The sequence below is a fragment of the Rana temporaria genome, chromosome 3, assembly GCF_905171775.1.
Source record: "Rana temporaria chromosome 3, aRanTem1.1, whole genome shotgun sequence".
Lineage (NCBI taxonomy): Eukaryota > Metazoa > Chordata > Amphibia > Anura > Ranidae > Rana > Rana temporaria.
The window spans coordinates 6,056,761-6,075,207 of NC_053491.1; positions in this window are offsets into that span (position 1 = coordinate 6,056,761).

Consider the following 18,447-nt stretch of genomic DNA (forward strand, 5'->3'; position numbering starts at 1 on the left):
TCAAACGCAGCCACTGTGCCCATCAAACGCAGCCACTGTGCCATCAAACGCAGCCACTGTGCCCATCAAACGCAGCCACTTTGCCCATCATACGCAGCCACTGTGCCCATCAAATGCAGCCACTGTACTAAACGCAGCCACTGTGCCATCAAACGTAGCCACTGTGCCATCAAACCCAAACACTATGCCCATCAAACGCAGCCACTGTGCCCATCAAACGCAGCCACTGTACTAAACACAGCCACTGTGCCATCAAACGTAGCCACTGTGCCATCAAAAACAGACACTGTGCCCATCAAACGCAGCCACTGTGCCCATCAAACACAGCCACTGTGCCCATTAAACACAGCCACTGTGCCCATCAAACGCAGCCATTGTGCCCATAAAACCCAGACACTGTGCCCATCAAACGCAGCCACTGTGCCATCAAACGCAGCCACTGTGCCCATCAAACGCAGCCACTGTGCCCATCAAACTCTGCCGCTGTGCCCATCAAACCCAGCTGCTGTGCCCATCAAACGCAGCCTCTTTTGCCATCAAAAGCACCCACTGTGCCCATCAAACAGTCATTGTGCCCATAAAATGCAGCCACTGCGCCCATCAAACGCAGCCATTGTGCCCATCAAACGCTGCCACTGTGCCTGTCAAACGCTGTCACTGTGCCATCAAATGCAGCCACTTTGCCCATCAAACGCAGCCACTGTGCCCATCAAACGCAGCCATTGTGCCCATCAAACGCAGCCTCTTTGCCCATCAAAAGCACCCACTGTGCCCATCAAACGCAGCCATTGTGCCCATCAAATGCAGCCACTGCGCCCATCGAACGCAGCCACTGCGCCCATCGAACGCAGCCATTGTGCCCATCAAACGCAGCCATTGTGCCCATCAAACGCTGCCACTCTGCCTGTCAAACGCTGTCACTGTGCCATCAAACACAGCCACCGTGCCATCAAACGCAGCCACTGTGCCATCAAACGCAGCCACTGTGCCATCAAACGCAGCCACTGTGCCCCAAGTGTTACCACTGTGACGGCAGGTGGCAGACGGCGAGCGGTGTCTGGTGCCCTCCATTTCTTCACCGACCCCGCTGTCTTCTCCCGCCCGCTTTGCCTCTCGTTCTCCGCTATGATTGGATGCCTCATAGGCGTCCAACCTCTGAAGATAAAATACTTCCAATTTCTAAAATTCCAAAAACTGCGTTGTCTTCATAATACTAACAGATTTCTAAATCTTTATCTCTCACTATAAAACTTTTTCCTGATCACGACTTCCTCCCCCATGTGTGCTGTGAACGAAGCTTACCGCCGAAACGCGTCTGCCACGGTCTGTACTCACTGGTATGGCAAAATAAAATACTGGAGGACAATGGAGTTGCCAGCTGTCTGTTCTCGATTACTCCCCCCCCATCCCCCATCCCCCCCATTGGTTTTCTATTTATTGCCCAGCTGCAGCCAAAATTTGTTTTGGATAAAGAAGGGAAATGCTTATTACTATAGAGATACGGGAGAGGTACAGGAAGTCGCTCAATAAAAAAATAAAAAAATACAGAATACAATGGAGCAATAGTATGTACATAGTTACAGTTAGTAGGTAAGGTTGAAAAAAGACACAAGTTTACAGGGCCGCCATCAGGGGGGTACATGCAGTACACCTGTAAGGGGCCCGGAGGTCCCCAGGGGCCCGGATGGCAACCCCCTTTTTATTTTATTATAACATTTTTATTTTTTATAAAAAATTTTATATATATATATTTTTTGTTTTTATTAACCACTTAAGCCCCGGACCATATTGCTGCCTAAAGACCCAAGGGGTTTTTCCAATTCGGCACTGCGTCGCTTTAACAGACAATTGCGCGGTCGTGCGACGTGGTTCCCAAACAAAATTGGCGTCCTTTTTTCCCCACAAATAGAGCTTTCTTTTGGTGGTATTTGATCACCTCTGCGGTTTTAATTTTTTGCGCTATAAACAAAAATAGAGCGACAGTTTTGAAAAAAATGCAATATTTTTTACTTTTTGCTATAATAAATATCCCCCAAAAACATATATAAATTATTTTTTTTCCTCAGTTTAGGCCGATACGTATTCTTCTACATATTTTTGGTAAAAAAAAACGCAATAATCGTTTATCGGTTGGTTTGCGCAAAATTTATAGCGTTTACAAAATAGGGGATAGTTTTTTTGCATTTTTATTTTTTTATTTTGTTTTACTACTAATGGCGGCGATCAGCGATTTTTTTCATGACTGCGACATTATGGCGGACACTTCGGGCAATTTTGACACATTTTTGGGACAATTGTAATTTTCACAGCAAAAAATGCATTTAAATTGCATTGTTTATTGTGAAAATGACAGTTGCAGTTTGGGAGTTAACCACAGGGGGCGCTGTAGGAGTTAGGGTTCACCTAGTGTGTGTTTACAACTGTAGGGGGGTGTGGCTGTAGGTGTGACGTCATTGATCGTGTCTTCCCTATAAAAAGGATCACACGATCGATGCGCCGCCATAGTGAAGCACGGGGAAGCCATATTTACATACGGCTCTCCCCGTTCTTCAGCTCCGGGGAGCGATCGCGACGGAGCGGCTAAAAACAAATAGCCGCGCCGTGGTCCCGGATCGCTCCCCGAGCGGACCCGACCTCCGCATGTACCGGGGGGGGGGTCCCGATCGGACCCCCCACCCACGTCTAGCAGAGGACGTACATGTGCCTGTCCGTGCCATTCTGCTGACGTATATGTACATGAGGAGGTCGGGAAGTAGTTAAAGGTCCCAGCAACCCCCCTTTTTTGTTTTATAAAAAAAAAAAAAAAATGTTATATATATTTTTTATTTCTATTTTTTTTTTTTTTCTTGTATGGGGCCCGGAGGTCCCCAGGGCCCCGGATGACAACCCCCCTTTTTTTATAATTTTTTTTTTTTAATTGATATATATTTTTTTCTTTTTCCATTTTATTAAAGGGACCAGAGGCCCCCAGGCCCCAGATTGGCTACCCCTTTTTTTTTATATAATTTTTTTTTATTTCTTATTTTTTTGTAAGAGGCCCAAAGGTCCCCAGGGCAACTCCCCCCCCCCCCCACCAATTTGTGGCACCCCCCGCTTCTCATTTTTCCCATTCCTGAAGCATTTCCTGATGGCGGCCCAGCAAGTCCATCAAGTCCCCCCTATGTGTGTGATTATATGTCAGTGTTACATTGTATATCCCTGTATGTTGGGGTCGTTCAGGTGATTGTCTAATAGTTTTTTTAAACCACCGATGCCCCTCCCCCGCTGAGACCACCGCCTGTGGAAGGGAATTCCACATCCTTGCCGCTCTTACAGTAAAGAACCCTCTACGTAGTTTATGGTTAACCACTTAAAGCGGGGGTTCACCCTGAAATATCTATAGACTGTTTTATCCAGCATACTGCTGACATCAACAGTATGCTGGATTTTTTTTTTTTTCGGTCTGTACTTATTTTTTCCGTCGTATTCACCCGGCTTCCGGGTTCTCGCTCCCCCGGGGAGTAGGCGTTCCTAAGCTCTGCATAGATGATTGACGTGCGCGTCATCGCCTTCCGAAAATATCCGAGGGGGACTCGGCACTTTACGGCGCCTGCGCAGTCAGCTCTACGCGGCAGGCGCAGGCGCCGTATAGCGCCGTAAAGAGCCAAGTCCCTGTTGGATATTTTCGGAAGGTGATGACGCAATCATCTATGCAGAGCTCCCCGTCGGGGGAAAAGGAGCGACACGCCCACTCCCCGCAAGGAAGAAGACCCGGAAGTGCGGCTGAAGACAGGTAAGTGTACACAATAAGAAAAAATGACAACGCTACAAGCCTTTATTAAGGCAAGAGATAGGTTAGCAAAAAAGTAAATTTTGAGGGTGAACCTCCGCTTTAAGGACAGAAGGGCCCAGATTCTCGTAGAATGGCGTAAAACTGGGCGAGCGTAACGTATCTGATTTACGTTACGCCGCCGCAAGTTTTTCAGGCAAGTGCTTTATTCTTTCTTATGCTTTATTCATCGTAAATCACCCCGGCGGAATTCAAATTCGGCGGGTAGGGGGCGTGTTTCATTTAAATGAAGCGCGTCCCCGCGCCGAAGGAACTGGGCATGCGCCGCAAGTTTTCATCGCAAGTGCTTGATTCACAGAGCACTTGCGATGAAAACTACGCCGGCGGCCTCCGGCGCAAGGCGGGCCAATTCAAATGGGCGTGTGCCATTTAAATTAGGCGCGCTCCCGCGCTGGACCTAGTGCGCATGCTCCGTTTCCTAACTCCCGCCGTGCTTTGCGCGAAGTGACGTCATTTTTTCGAATGGCGACGTGCGTAGTGTACTTCCGTATTCCCGGACGTCTTACGCAAACGTCGTTGATTTTTAAATTTCGACGCGGGAACGACGGCCATACTTTATACAGCAATACGTGTGCTGAGTAAAGTTAGGGCACCAAAAAAGACGACTAAAATTGAGACGGGAAACTAGACTACCGACGACGTAGCGAACGCGAAAATCCGCCGTGGATCGCCGTAACTCCTAATTTGCATACCCGACGCTGGTTTACGACGCAAAATCCCCCCAGCGGCGGCCGCGGTACTGCATCCTAAGATCCGACAGTGTAAAACAATTACACCTGTCGGATCTTATGGCTATCTATGCGTAACTGATTCTATGAATCAGCCGCATAGATACTCAGAGAGATACGATGGAATATCTCTGCTGTGAATCTGGCCCTAAGTGACTTGGGTAACAAAACATGGAAATTTTGGGTCCATGGCCAGGAAAATCCCCAGACCTTAATCCCATCGAGAACTTGTGGTCAATCTTCAAGAGGCGGGTAAACAAACCCACCCCCCCCCCCCCCCGAATTTGTCGAACTTAATTAAACATTTGCTTACCGGGCACGTAAACCCCTCTTCCTGCCCAGACCAGTTTTCAAAAAAGACTGAATAAAAAAAAATACATAACCATTTTTTAATTTGTTAGAAAATGTTGCAAACGGGTAATTTTTTTCCTTCATTGATACACGCTGATGAGGCTGCACTGATGGGCACCGATGGGTTGCACTGATGGGCACCCGTAGGCTGCACTGATGGGCACCGATAGGCTGCACTGGTGGGCACTGATAGGCAGCACCGATGGGCTGCACTGATGGGCACCGATAAGGCAGCACTGGTGGGCACTGGTAGGCGACACTGGTGGGCATTGAGAGGCAGAATTGGTGGGCAATGAGAGGTTACACTGAGAGGTGGCACTGATGGGTGGCACTGAATGCCATTGATAGGTGGCACTGGTGGGCACTTATAGGTGGCACTGATAGGTGTCAGTGATGGGCACTGATAGGTGTCAGTGATGGGCACTGATGGGTGGCAATGATCAGTACTGCTAGGTGAGACTGATAGGCAGCACTGCTAGGTGGCACTGATGAGGCACTGATTGGCACCACTGGTGGGCATTGATAGGTGGCACTCATTGGCATTGATAGGTGGCACTTTATTCCACCGGTGGGCACTGACAGGGGACACTGGTAGGCGGTACTGGTGGGCATTGAGAGGCAGAATTGGTGGGCAATGAGAGGTGATACTGAGAGGTGGCACTGAAGGGCATTGATAGGTGGCACTGGTGGGCACTGAGAATTGGCACTAATAGGTGGCACATAGGTGTCAGTGATGGGCACTGATAGGTGTCAGTGATGAGCACTGATGGGTGGCAATGATGGGCACTGATCAGTACTGCTAGGTGAGACTGATAGGCAGCACTGCTAGGTGGCACTAGATTGGGACCACTGGTGGGCATTGATAGGTGGCACTCATTGGCATTGATAGGTGGCACTATATTCCACTGGTGGGCACTGACAGGGGGCACTGGCAGGCGGTACTGGTGGGCACTGATGAAGCGGATGTGCCTCTTCCACTGAGGACCGATGTCCCTTACACAAAAGTCGGTGATCGGCATTTTTTTCTCCTCATGTTGTCAGCTTGAGGATAAAAAAAAAACAATTACTGAGCTTTGTTTACATCATGTGACCAGCTGTCATTGGCTGACACCTGATCATGTGGTAAGGGGCCGGGACCAGCCCCTTACTTGGATCCGTGATCACCCGAGTCTCAGTGACTCAGTTATCACAGCGTGCGCGCGTGCGAAGGAGAGGACGTGTATTGAAGGCCTCCCGGCATTTGAGGTCCGCGCTGTGGCCATCATTCGGCTATAGCGCGGACGTCAAGTGGTTAAAAAAACGAATTCGGAATGAAACAAATTACACATGACTAGTGAACAAGTGAACGAGTCCTAAAAGAGGCTGAAGAAACATCTGGGGATACTTTGCACACTAAAAAAAAAACAGGTCACAGTAGCGCACAAGTCTTGGGACCACTGTGGTGGTGGAATCGCAAGTACCACCGTTGTGACCCTGGTCGATTTTGATGCCTCCTGATAAAATAAACATGTTGGCCCAGATTCACAAAGGACTTACGACGGCGTATCTCCACGTATGCCGTCGTAAGTCCGAAATTGCACCGTCGTATCTATGCGACTGATTCATAGAATCAGTTACGCTTGAATTCAGCCAAGATACGAGCGGCGTAAGTCTCCTACGCCGTCGTATCTTGGGGTGCATATTTATGTTGGCCGCTAGGGGGCGCTTCCGTATATTTCCGCGTTGAATATGCAAATGAGCTAGATACGCCGATTCACAAACGTACTTGATAAAATACGTTGTTTACGTATAGGGTGTACGACCGGCGTAACTTTACCCCTCATAAAGCAGGGGTAAGTCATGTTAAGGTATGGACGTCGGAAACGTCGGAACAGCGTCGTATTTTACGTCGTTTGCGTAAGTCGTACGTGAATGGGGATGGGTGTAGGTTACGTTCACGTCGACTAAGCATTGAGCCGGCGTAATTTACGGAGAAAATTTGACGTGATACTGAGCATGCGCGCGCATGCGCCGTTCGTATAGGTGCGTCATTTACGTGGGGTCACGGTTCATTACCATACAACACGCCCCCTACCAGCATACTTTGAATTACGCGGGCTTACGCCGGCCCATTTACGCTACGCCGCCGTAACTTAGGGCGCAAGTTCTTTGTGAATACGGTACTCGTCTCTCTAAGTTACGTCAGCGTAGCGCATATGAGATGCGCTACGCCGGCATAAAGATGCGCCGATCTACGTGAATCCGGGCCTCTGGGTATGCTTGCACACTGGAAAACCAGGTCACAGTAGCACAAGCGTCTTGGGACCACCATGGTGGTGGAATCGCAAGTACCACCTTTGTGACCCTAGTGGTTCCACCACTGGTACCGAACACTATTCCATTTGATGCCTCCTGATAGAGGCTGAATAAACATCTGGGGATACTTGCACACTTGAAAACCAGGTCACAGTAGCACACACGTCTTGGGACCACCAAAGTGATGGAATCGCAAGTACCACCTTTGTGACCCTGGTGGTTCCGCCACTGGTACCGAGCACTATTCCATTTGATGCCTCCTGATAGAGGCTGAATAAACATCTGGGGATACTTGCACACTGGAAAACCAGGTCACAGTAGCACACACGTCTTGGGACCACCATGGGACCACCAAAGTGATGTAATCGCAAGTACCACCTTTGTGACCCTGGTGGTTCCGCCACTGGTACCGAGCACTATTCGATAAAGGCAGAATAAACACCCTGGGTATGCTTGCACACCGGAAAACCAGGTCACAGTAGCACACACGTCTTGGGACCACCAAAGTGATGGAATCGCAAGCACCACCTTTGTGACCCTGGTGGTTCCGCCACTGGTACCGAGCACTATTCGATTTGATGCCTCCTGATAGAGGCTGAAATAACATCTGGGGATACTTGCACACTGGAAAACTAGGTCACAGTAGCACACATGTCTTGGGACCACCAAAGTGGTGGAATCGCAAGTACCACCTTTGTGACCCTGGTGGTTCTGCCACTGGTACCGAGCACTATTCGATAAAGGCAGAATAAACACCCTGGGTATGCTTGCACACTGGAAAACTAGGTCACAGTAGCACACACTTCTTGGGACCACCAAAGTGGTGGAATCGCAAGTACCACCTTTGTGACCCTGGTGGTTCCGCCAGAGGCGTTGCTAGGGGGGTGCGGTCCGCACCGGGTGACACCCGCTAGAGGGGTGACACCATCCTGTTTTTTTTTTAGCTGACATGCCCAGCCTGCCCTGTGCAATCCCAGCCTGCCCTGTATCACCCCAGCCTGCTCTGTCCCACCCCAGCCTGCCCTGTACCACCCCAGCCTGCCCTGTACCACCCCAGCCTGCCCTGTATCACCCAGCCTGCACTGTACCACTCCAGCCTGCCCTGTACCACCCCAGCCTGCCCTGTACCACCCCAAACAGCCCTATACCACCCCAGCCTGCCATGTACCCCCCCAAACAGCCCTGTACCACCCCAGCCTGCCCTGTACCACCCAGCCTGCCCTGTACCACCACAGCCTGCCCTGTACCACCCCAGCCTGCCCTGTACCACCCCAAACTTTCCCATGCCATCCCAACTTGCCCTGTGCCACCCTAACTTGCCCTGTACCACCCCAATCTGCCCTTTGCCACCATAACTTGCCCTATACCACCCCAACCTGCCCAATGCCACCCTAACTTGCCCTGTACCACACCAACCTTTCCCATGCCATCCCAATTTGCCCTATGCCACCCTAACTTGCACTATACCACCCCAACCTGCCCTGTACCACCCTAACTTGCCCTATACCACCCCAACCTGCCCTATGCAACCCTAACTTTCCCTATACCACCCCAAACTACCCTATATCACCCCAACATGCCCTATACCACCTTAACCTGTCCTATACCACCCCACTACACCAACCTGCCACTATACCACTCTATACTACCCTAACCTGCCACTATACTGCCCTATACTATCATTTACAGGGGCTGGTTTGTGGTGCGCCCCATTCCCATGCGCTGCCTGCTTGGTGCTGGGCAGCCTAGACAGAGGGGGGGGGTGACACCATGTTTTACCGCGCCGGGTGACACCAACCCTAGTGACGCCACTGGGTTCCGCCACTGGTACCGAGCACTATTCGATAAAGGCAGAATAAACACCCTGGGGCAGATTCATCAATAGATACGACGGCGGATCTCCTGATCCGCCGTCGTATCTGTGAGATCCCACCGTCAGAGCTGTGAGATCCCACCGTCGGAGCTATGCGACTGATTCATAAGAATCAGTTCCGCATAGATCTCCCTTGGATCCGACTGGTGTAAGTGACTTACACCAGTCGAATCTTAGGCTGTAATCTCCCGCCGGCCGCTAGGTGTCGTCGCGATTTTTTACCCGTCGCATATGCAAATGAGGAAAACCGCCGATTCACGTCCGTACGCCCGCCCGTCGCTTGTTTTCTACGTCGTTTGCGTTTGGGTTTTTTCCGGCGGATAGCTACCCCTGCTTCTATGAGGGGTAGCTAATGTTAAGTATGGCCGACGTTCCCGCGTCGATTTTTAAATTTTCTTTGTCGTTTGCGTACCGCGATCGGGAATACCGATGGCCGCAAACGACGTACCCGCCGCAAACAATGACGTCGTAGCGACGTCATTTGGAGCATGCACACTGGGCTTTTTCGCCCCGGCGCATGCGCAGTTAAATCGGCGCGGGAACGCGCCTGATTTAAATTGTACACTCCCCCTCGCCGCGGAATTTGCATTCCGCCGGGGGGAGTTAGGATCCGACGGTGCAGTTTGCGAGGTAAGTGCTTGATGAATCATGCACTTGCCTCGCTAAATTGCACCGGCGGATCGCAAACCAGGTAGATCTAGCGGATCTAAAGACCCGCAGAGCTACATGAATCTGCCCCCCTGGGTATGCTTGCACACCGGAAAACCAGGCCACAGTAGCACATAGAAATGTTGGGTGGTCATACCGAGTCTTTCGATGTAGTAAATAATTCCTGCAGTGATTTGTGTAAAATTATTATTTTTTTTAAATTTATTGAAATCCCGGTAATCACAGAAAGTTCAACTGCATTGTTCAAAACAAAATAATCCCCATTAGGAGCTCAACGTGTGCCGAAGATTTAAGCATGGGGGGGAGGGGGGGGGGGAGTTTCTGCCTCTACACCTGCGGTTCTCTTCTTTTATTCCATTAGCCGTAAGTGATTTCCACTTGTAGCCCTCCATTGGGCTTGTCTTCCACCGCCATCCAATGACGCTTTGATCATCGGCAAATGTCAAGAGACCGAAGCTGAATAAGGAACTGATGGCGACGAGCTTTGAAAATATTCTGAAAGGATTAACATCCCCCTCTCTGGTGTGTGTGTGTGAAGTGGCCTTCAATTCGTTCAGTTTTCTTTTTTTTTTTGCAAGACGGAATTATAGATTTTATTCAAATGCCGCTCTTTATTGGACGGCTAATGCAAGCTTGGCATGTTTTCTCCGAGTCGCGGAGAGAGAAGAAAGGCGCGCGGCAGATACGTTCAGCTTTTATGTGGCCAAGGTGTCCTCTGTATGAAGATGCATTTTCTGAAATTGTTGACATAGAAAAGGGGGGGGGGGGGGGTCTACAAACTTTTTCAAACAAAGGGCCACTTTAGGGGACGCCGGATTCTGGCCAGTAGAAATCCTGTCACCAGCCCGCCAGAGTACCCAAGTACCTGTCACCAGCCCATCAGAGTAACCTTTATATTTTAGGTGGGCAAGGCCCGATCCCTGCCGCGCTGCCTGATGTATTTGCCGATTTTGGATCCCTGCTGCTCACAACTTCAGTCATGGCCCCCTGGAGCAGAGAGCCGGGGGGGGGGGGGGGTGCTGCTACCTCAAATTGAGAAGCTGGGGGTGCTGCCGCCGCAAATTGAGAGGTCGGGGGCTTTGGGTGCTGACAAACAAAAAAAAACACCTCTGAGCCCCTTACGAAAAAATATATATAAAAAATATTTAAAAAGGGGGGGGGGTAGCCATCTGGGGCCCTGGGGACCTCTGGGCCCTTTAATAAAAAAAGAAAAGAAAATTACAAAAAAAATAAAAAAAAAATGGGGGTTGCCATCCAGGCCCCTGGGGACCTCCGGGCCCCTTACAGGTGTACTGCTTGTACCCCCCTGATGGCGGCCCTGTCGATCCCTGTCACTGCCCGATGTGCCTGCTGATTTCCGATGCCCGCCGCTGCCCCGATGCACCCGCCAATGCCCGAGTACAAAGAAAGCATCCGGAAACGCATCAAAAACGCTCCAGACCCCAGTACAGTGGGGAAAAAAATAAGAAAAAAAAAAAGGATCTGAAAATGCATCAAAAAGTGAAGAAAAAAACCAGAAAAAAATCTGGAAAGCATCCGAAAACGCATCAAAAATGCTCCAGACCCAAGTACAGTGAAGGAAATAACAGGAAAAAAAGAAGAAAAAAAGTAAAGTGGGTAAAAAAAAAGAGGAAAAATAATAAAAGAAAATTAGCGGAAAGCATCCGAAAACGCATCAAAAAGACCCCAGTGTACTGTAGTGAAGAAAAAACAGGAAAAATAAGAAAAAAAAGGACAGTGAAGGAAAAAACAGGAAAAAAAAGGACCCGGAAAGCATCTAAAAAACGCATCAAAAATGCTCCAGAGTGAAGACAAAAACAGGAAAAAAGAAGAAAAAAAAGGACCTGGAAAGCAACCGAAAACGCATCAAAAACGCTCCACAGTGAAGAAAAAAAACAAGAAAAAAAGAAGAAAAAAAAAGGACCCGGAAAGCATCTGAAAACGCCTCAAAAACGCTCCAGAGCCCAGTGAAGAAAAAAAACAGGAAAAAAAGAAGAAAAAAAAAGGATCTTGAAAGCATCCAAAAAACGCATCAAAAACGCACTGGAACGCGCCAAAAATGTGTTAAAAACGCTCATGCAGAGATGTATCCAAAACGGATCTGGAGTGCGTTTTTTTTGTGGTGTGAACCAGCCCTATGTAAGGACACGTGAGTTCCGTTGCATTTTTTATTTTATTTTTTGGTGAGTTCCGGTGCGTTTTTGATGCATTTTTAATGCGTTTTACAGCGTTCCAGTGCAGGAAAAAAATACAGCATGTTCCGCTTTTTTTTTTCTGGAACTGGAACGCACCGGTGTGAACTGAATTGGCAAAAAAGTAAAAATAGATTGCCGAGTGTCTGAGAATCAACGGCACCACATCCCTGGATTTGTAAATTCGTATCAAGAAAAGAAATATGGAATATTTAAAAAGGTGGCCAAAGCAACGCAGATAAAAAAAATAGATCAAAATTATATTATAAACATTTAAAAAAAAATCAGCATCATGTCATCACTTATATCCATACAGTGAATGGAAAGATTCCAGTTCTCTGCGCGTTTCGCCATACGATGGCTTCATCAGGAGACTTATTATCTAGGGCTGCATATATTTTTCTTTAATAAAGTATGGATCACTGATTGCAAGAATATTATTCTCAAGAAAAAATATATATATAATTACTTCACTGTTGTAGCTAGGCAACAAATACTGTCTGTTATTTTTTATTTTTTATATATTTATATTTATATTTAGAAATTATTTCAGCACAAAGAAAAATAATAATTAGGCCGCAGTGACAAAACTACTTTCTGTAATTATCCTCAAACAGACACAATGAATTCTCCGGAGAGCGCTAATTACTGCTGCTGATGTCTCTCAGACATCTAATTGGGTTATTTGCTATAATTGCTGGGGGGGCAACAAATACCAGCAGTGTTGTGTATAATTATTATTTTTTTTTAAATAAAAAATAAATAAAAAATTATTATATTTGTAAAACTGTATTTGGCTCAATACGTCGATTTTCCTGTTCGAGGTCTTTTAGGAAAAGAAAAAAAACACATTATAGCATATTATTTATTTATTTACTATTACTGTTGGGCAACAAATACCAAGAACAATGTTGTGTATAATTTTTTTTAATTTAAAAATAAGGGGTCTAGTTATAAAAAATAAAAAAATAAATCACTGGATGATTTTTTTTTTTTAACCTAATAATTAGATTTTTTTTTTTGGTGTTATTGATTATGGCATTATTGCTTTATTAACTATTATTTTTGGGCAACAAATACATCCAGTGTATTATTATTATAATTATTTTATTATTTATTTTTAAAAATAAATAAAAAATTATTATATTTGTAAAACTTTATTTGGCTTAATACGCCGATTTCCTACGATCGTCGGCTCCACCTAGCAGGCGAAATGCTGTATTTTTCCTGATTGAGGTTTTTCAGGAACAGAAAAACACATTATAGCATATTATTTATTTATTTACTATTACTGTTGGGCAACAAATACCAAAAACAATGTTGTGTATAATTTTTTTTAATTTAAAAATAAGGGGTCTAGTTATAAAAAAAAAAAAAAAAAATCACTGGATGATTTTTTTTTTTTTTTTTTACCTAATACTTAGATTTTTTTTGGTGTTATTGATTATGGCATTATTGCTTTATTAACTATTATTTTTGGGCAACAAATACATCCAGTGTATTATTATTATAATTATTTTATTATTATTTTTCTAAACAGACAAAAAAAAAGGGGGGTCTATTTATAAAAAAAACACTGAACAAATAGTGGCATTAACTTCCTGGCATTATTAATTAATTTGCTATTATTATTGGGCAACAAATACTGCCAGTATAATGTATTTAACCACTTCCCGCCCGGCCTATGGCCGATTTACGTCCGGGAAGTGGTTCTGAAATCCTGACAGGACGTCCATGGACGTCCTGCAGGATTTCATGCCGCGCGCGCCCGATCGGTGATGCGGGCCGTCAGTCTGACACCCTGCATCTCCGATCTCGGTAAAGAGCCTCCGGCGGAGACTCTTTACCACGTGATCAGCCGTGTCCAATCACAGCTGATCACGATGTAAACAGGAAGAGCCGTTGATCGGCTCTTCCTCACTCGCGTCTGACAGACGCGAGTAGAGGAGAGCCGATCGGCCGCTCTCCTGACAGGGGGGTTTCGCGCTGATTGTTTATCAGCGCAGCCCCCCTCGGATCGCCACACTGGACCACCAGGGAAGCCCACCCTGGAACACCAGGATGGGCCAAAAAAAAAAAAAAGCATTGAAAAAAAAAGTCTTAAAAAAAAGATGCCAATCAGTGCCCACAAATGGGCACTGACTGGCAACATGGGTAGATCAGTGCTGCCCCACAATGTCCATCAGTGCCACCCCAAGTGTCCATCAGTGCCACCCCACAGTGTCCATCAGTGCCACCCCACAGTGCCCATCCATGCCCAGTGCCCACCTATCAGTGCCCATCTGTGCCACCCATAAGTATCCATCAGTGCCACCCAACTGTGCTACCCATGAGTGCCCATCTGTGCCACCTATAAGTGCCCAGTGCCGCCCATGAGTGCCCATCAGTGCCGCCCATGAGTGCCCATCAGTGCCGCCTATGTGTGCCCATCAGTGCCGCCTATGTGTGCCCATTAGTGCCGCCTATGTGTGCCCATCAGTGCCGCCTATGTGTGCCCATCAGTGTCGCATACCAGCGCCGCCAATCAGTGCCACCTCATCTGTGCCCATCAGTACTACCTCATCGATGTCCATCAGTGCCGCCATATCAGTGCCCGTAATTGAAAGAGAAAACTTACTTATTTACAAAAAAATTAACAGAAAAAAATAAAAACGTAATTTTTTTTCAAAATTTTCAGTCTTTTTTTAGTTGTTGCGCAAAAAAAAAAAAACGCAGAGGTGATCAAATACCACCAAAAGAAAGCTCTATTTGTGGGGAAAAAAGGACGCCAATTTTGTTAGGGAGCCACATCGCACGACCGCGCAAATTGCCATTCAAAGTGCGACAGTGCTGAAAGCTGAAAATTGGCTTGGGCGGGAAGGTGCGTAAGTGCCCGGTATGGAAGTGGTTAAAAAACAAAGGGGTCTAGTTATAAAAAAAAGTCACTGGACAAATGTTTGGCTTAATACTTTGATTTTCTTTATTATTATTGATTTATTCACTTTTATTTTTAGGCAACAAATACATTTCAGTGTATTATTATTATAATTATTTTATTATTATTTTTTCTAAACAGACAAAAAAAGGGGGGCCGATTTATAAAAAAAACAAATTGTAGCTTAATACAATAACTTCCTGGCATTATTAAATATTTTTCTATTATTATTGGGCAACAAATACTGGCAGTATAATGTATTTAAAAAAAAAAAACAAAAAAAACAAAGTCTAGTTCTAAAAAAAAATCACTGGACGAATGTTTGGCTCAATACTTAGATTTTCTGGCATTATTGATTATGGAATTATTGATTTATTAATTTTATTTTTTAGGCAAAAAATACCACCAGTGTATTATTATTATAATGATTTTATTATTATCTTTTCTAAACAGACAAAAAAAAGGGGGGTCTATTTATAAAAAAAAAAACTGCTCAAAAAATAGTGGCTTAATAAATTAACTTCCTGATATTATTAATTAATTTGTTATTATTATTATTGGGCAACAAATACTGCCAGTATAATGTATTTAAAAAAAAAAAAAGAACAAACAAACGAGTCTAGTTATAAAAAATTCACTGGACGAAAGTTTGGCTTAATACTTTGATTTTCTGACATTATTGATTTATTCACTTTTATTTTTAGGCAACAAATACATCCAGTGTATTATTATAATTATTTTATTATTATTTTTTCTAAACAGACAAAAAAATGTATAAAAATAAAATAAAAATTGTGGCTTAATACAATAACTTCCTGGCATTATTAAATCATTTTCTATTATTATTGGGCAACAAATACTGCCAGTATAATGTATTTAAAAAAAAACAAAGAGGTCTAGTTATAAAAAAAATTCACTGGACGAATGTTTGGCTTAATACTTAGATTTTCTGGCATTATTGCTTTATTAACTATTATCTTTGGGCAAAAAATACATCCAGTGTTTTAATATTTATTATAATTATTTTATTATTATTTTTTCTAATCAGACAAAATAAGGGGGGCCGGTTTATAAAAAAAAAAAAAAACGAATTGTGGCTTAATACATTAACATTCTGGCATTATTAATTAATTTGCTATTATTATTGGGCAACAAATACTGTCAGTATAAAAAAACAAACAAAAAACTAAGGGGTCTAGTTATAAAAAAAAAATCACTGGACAAATGTTTGGCTTAATATTTAGATTTTCTGGCATTATTGATTTATTAACATTAATTTTTAGGCAACAAATACCACCAGTGTATTATTATTATTATAATTATTTTATTATTATCTTTTCTAAACAGACAAAAAAAAAGGGGGGGTCTATTTATAAAAAAAAAAAAAAAAAACGCTGAACAAATAGTGGCTTAATACATTAACTTCCTGGCATTATTAATTAATTTGCTATTATTATTGGGCAACAAATACTGCCAGTATAATGTATTTAAAAAAAAAAAAAAGAAGAACAAACAAACGGGTCTAGTTATAAAAAAATCCAGTGTATTATTATTATAATTATTTTATTATTTTTTGTTCTAATCAGACAAAATAAGGGGGGCCGGTTTATAGAAAAAAAAAAACTAATTGTGGCTTAATACATTAACATTCTGGCATTATTAATTAATTTGCTATTATTATTGGGCAACAAATACTGCCAATATAAAAAATAAAAAAATAAAACTAATAAAAGAAAATCACTGGACAAATGTTTGGCTTAATATTTTGATTTTCTGCCATTATTGATTATGGCATTATTTATTTATTTATTCACTATTATTTTTGGGCAACAAATACCACTAGTTTATTATCATTATTATAGTATTATTATTTTTTCTAAAAAGGCCCAAAAAAATAAGGAATCTGTTAATATATTAATAAAACTGATAGACAAAATGTGGCCTAATACGTTGAATTCCTGGTATTATTCATTTATTTTCTATTATCATTGGGCAACAAATACCACCAGTGTTGTGTATTATTTTTCACCCCCCCCCCCCTCCAAAAAAATAAGGGGTCTATTTATAAAAAATTACTGGACAAAATTGTGTTGATTTCCTATGCTCGTCTGCTCCACCCAGTGACCATGTTGCAGTATTTTCCTGATTGAGGCTTTTCAGGATAAAAACATATTAAAGCGGATCTCCACCCTAAAGTGGAACTCCCGCTGATCGGAACCCTCCCCCCCCTCCGGTGTCACATTTGACACCTTTCAGGGGGGAGGGGGGTGCAGATACCTGTCTAAAGACAGGTATTTGCACCCACTTCCGGCCAGACGCTACGGGCGAAAGACGGGCATTCCGTCACATCCCGTCTGTCGCCCGTTGTGTGCTGGGAACACTCGGCTCCCAGCACACAGCGTGTGAGCCAATCGGCTGGCGCGGCGCGGCTCGCGCATGCGCCGTAGGGAACCGGGCAGTGAAGCCGCAGCGATTCACTTCCTGGTTCCCTCACCGTGGATGGAGGGGGGAGCAGCAGAGAGACGAGCGATCGGCTCGTCATCTGCTGTGATCGGCGCTGGACTCCAGGACAGGTAAGTGAATTTGACCTAATAACTTGGGTGTCCCATTAAGGTATCTCTTACACCTTTTTTTTAGGGGAATAAACTAATAATAATATTATAATAATAATAATCATAATAATATTATTGATAAAATAGTATTGCAAAATAATAATAATAATTATAATTATAATAATAATAATATTATTATAATATTCATAAAATATTATTGCAAAATAATAATAATATATTATTTATAAATATTAGTTTAATATAATAATAATAATAATAATAATAATAATAATAATAATAATAATAATATATATAAAATATTATTGAAAAATAATAATAATAATAGTAATAATAATAATATAATATTATTTATAAAATATTATTGCAACATAATAATAATAATAATAATAATAATAATAATAATAATAATAATAATAATAGAATATTATTTATAAATATTAGTTTAATTTAATAATAATAATAATAATAATAATAATAATAATGGTAATAATAATAATAATAATAATAATAATAATAATAATAATATAATAATATATATAAAATATTATTGCAAAATAATAATAATAATAATAAGAATAATAATAATAATAATAATAATAATAATAATAATAATAATAGAATATTATTTATAAATATTAGTTTAATATAATAATAATAATAATAATAATAATAATGGTAATAATAATAATAATAATAATAATAATAATAATAATAATAATAATAATAATAACATATATAAAATATTATTTATTAATAATAATAGTAATAATATTCATATTATTTATTATTAATAATAATAATAATAATAATAATAATAATAATAATAATAATAAAAATAATAATATAATAATATATATAAAATATTATTGCAAAATAATAATAATAATAATAATAATAATATTCATATTATTTATTAATAATAATAATAATAATAATAATAATAATAATAATAATAATAATAACAATAAAATAATAATATAATAATATATATAAAATATTATTGCAAACTAATAATAATAATAA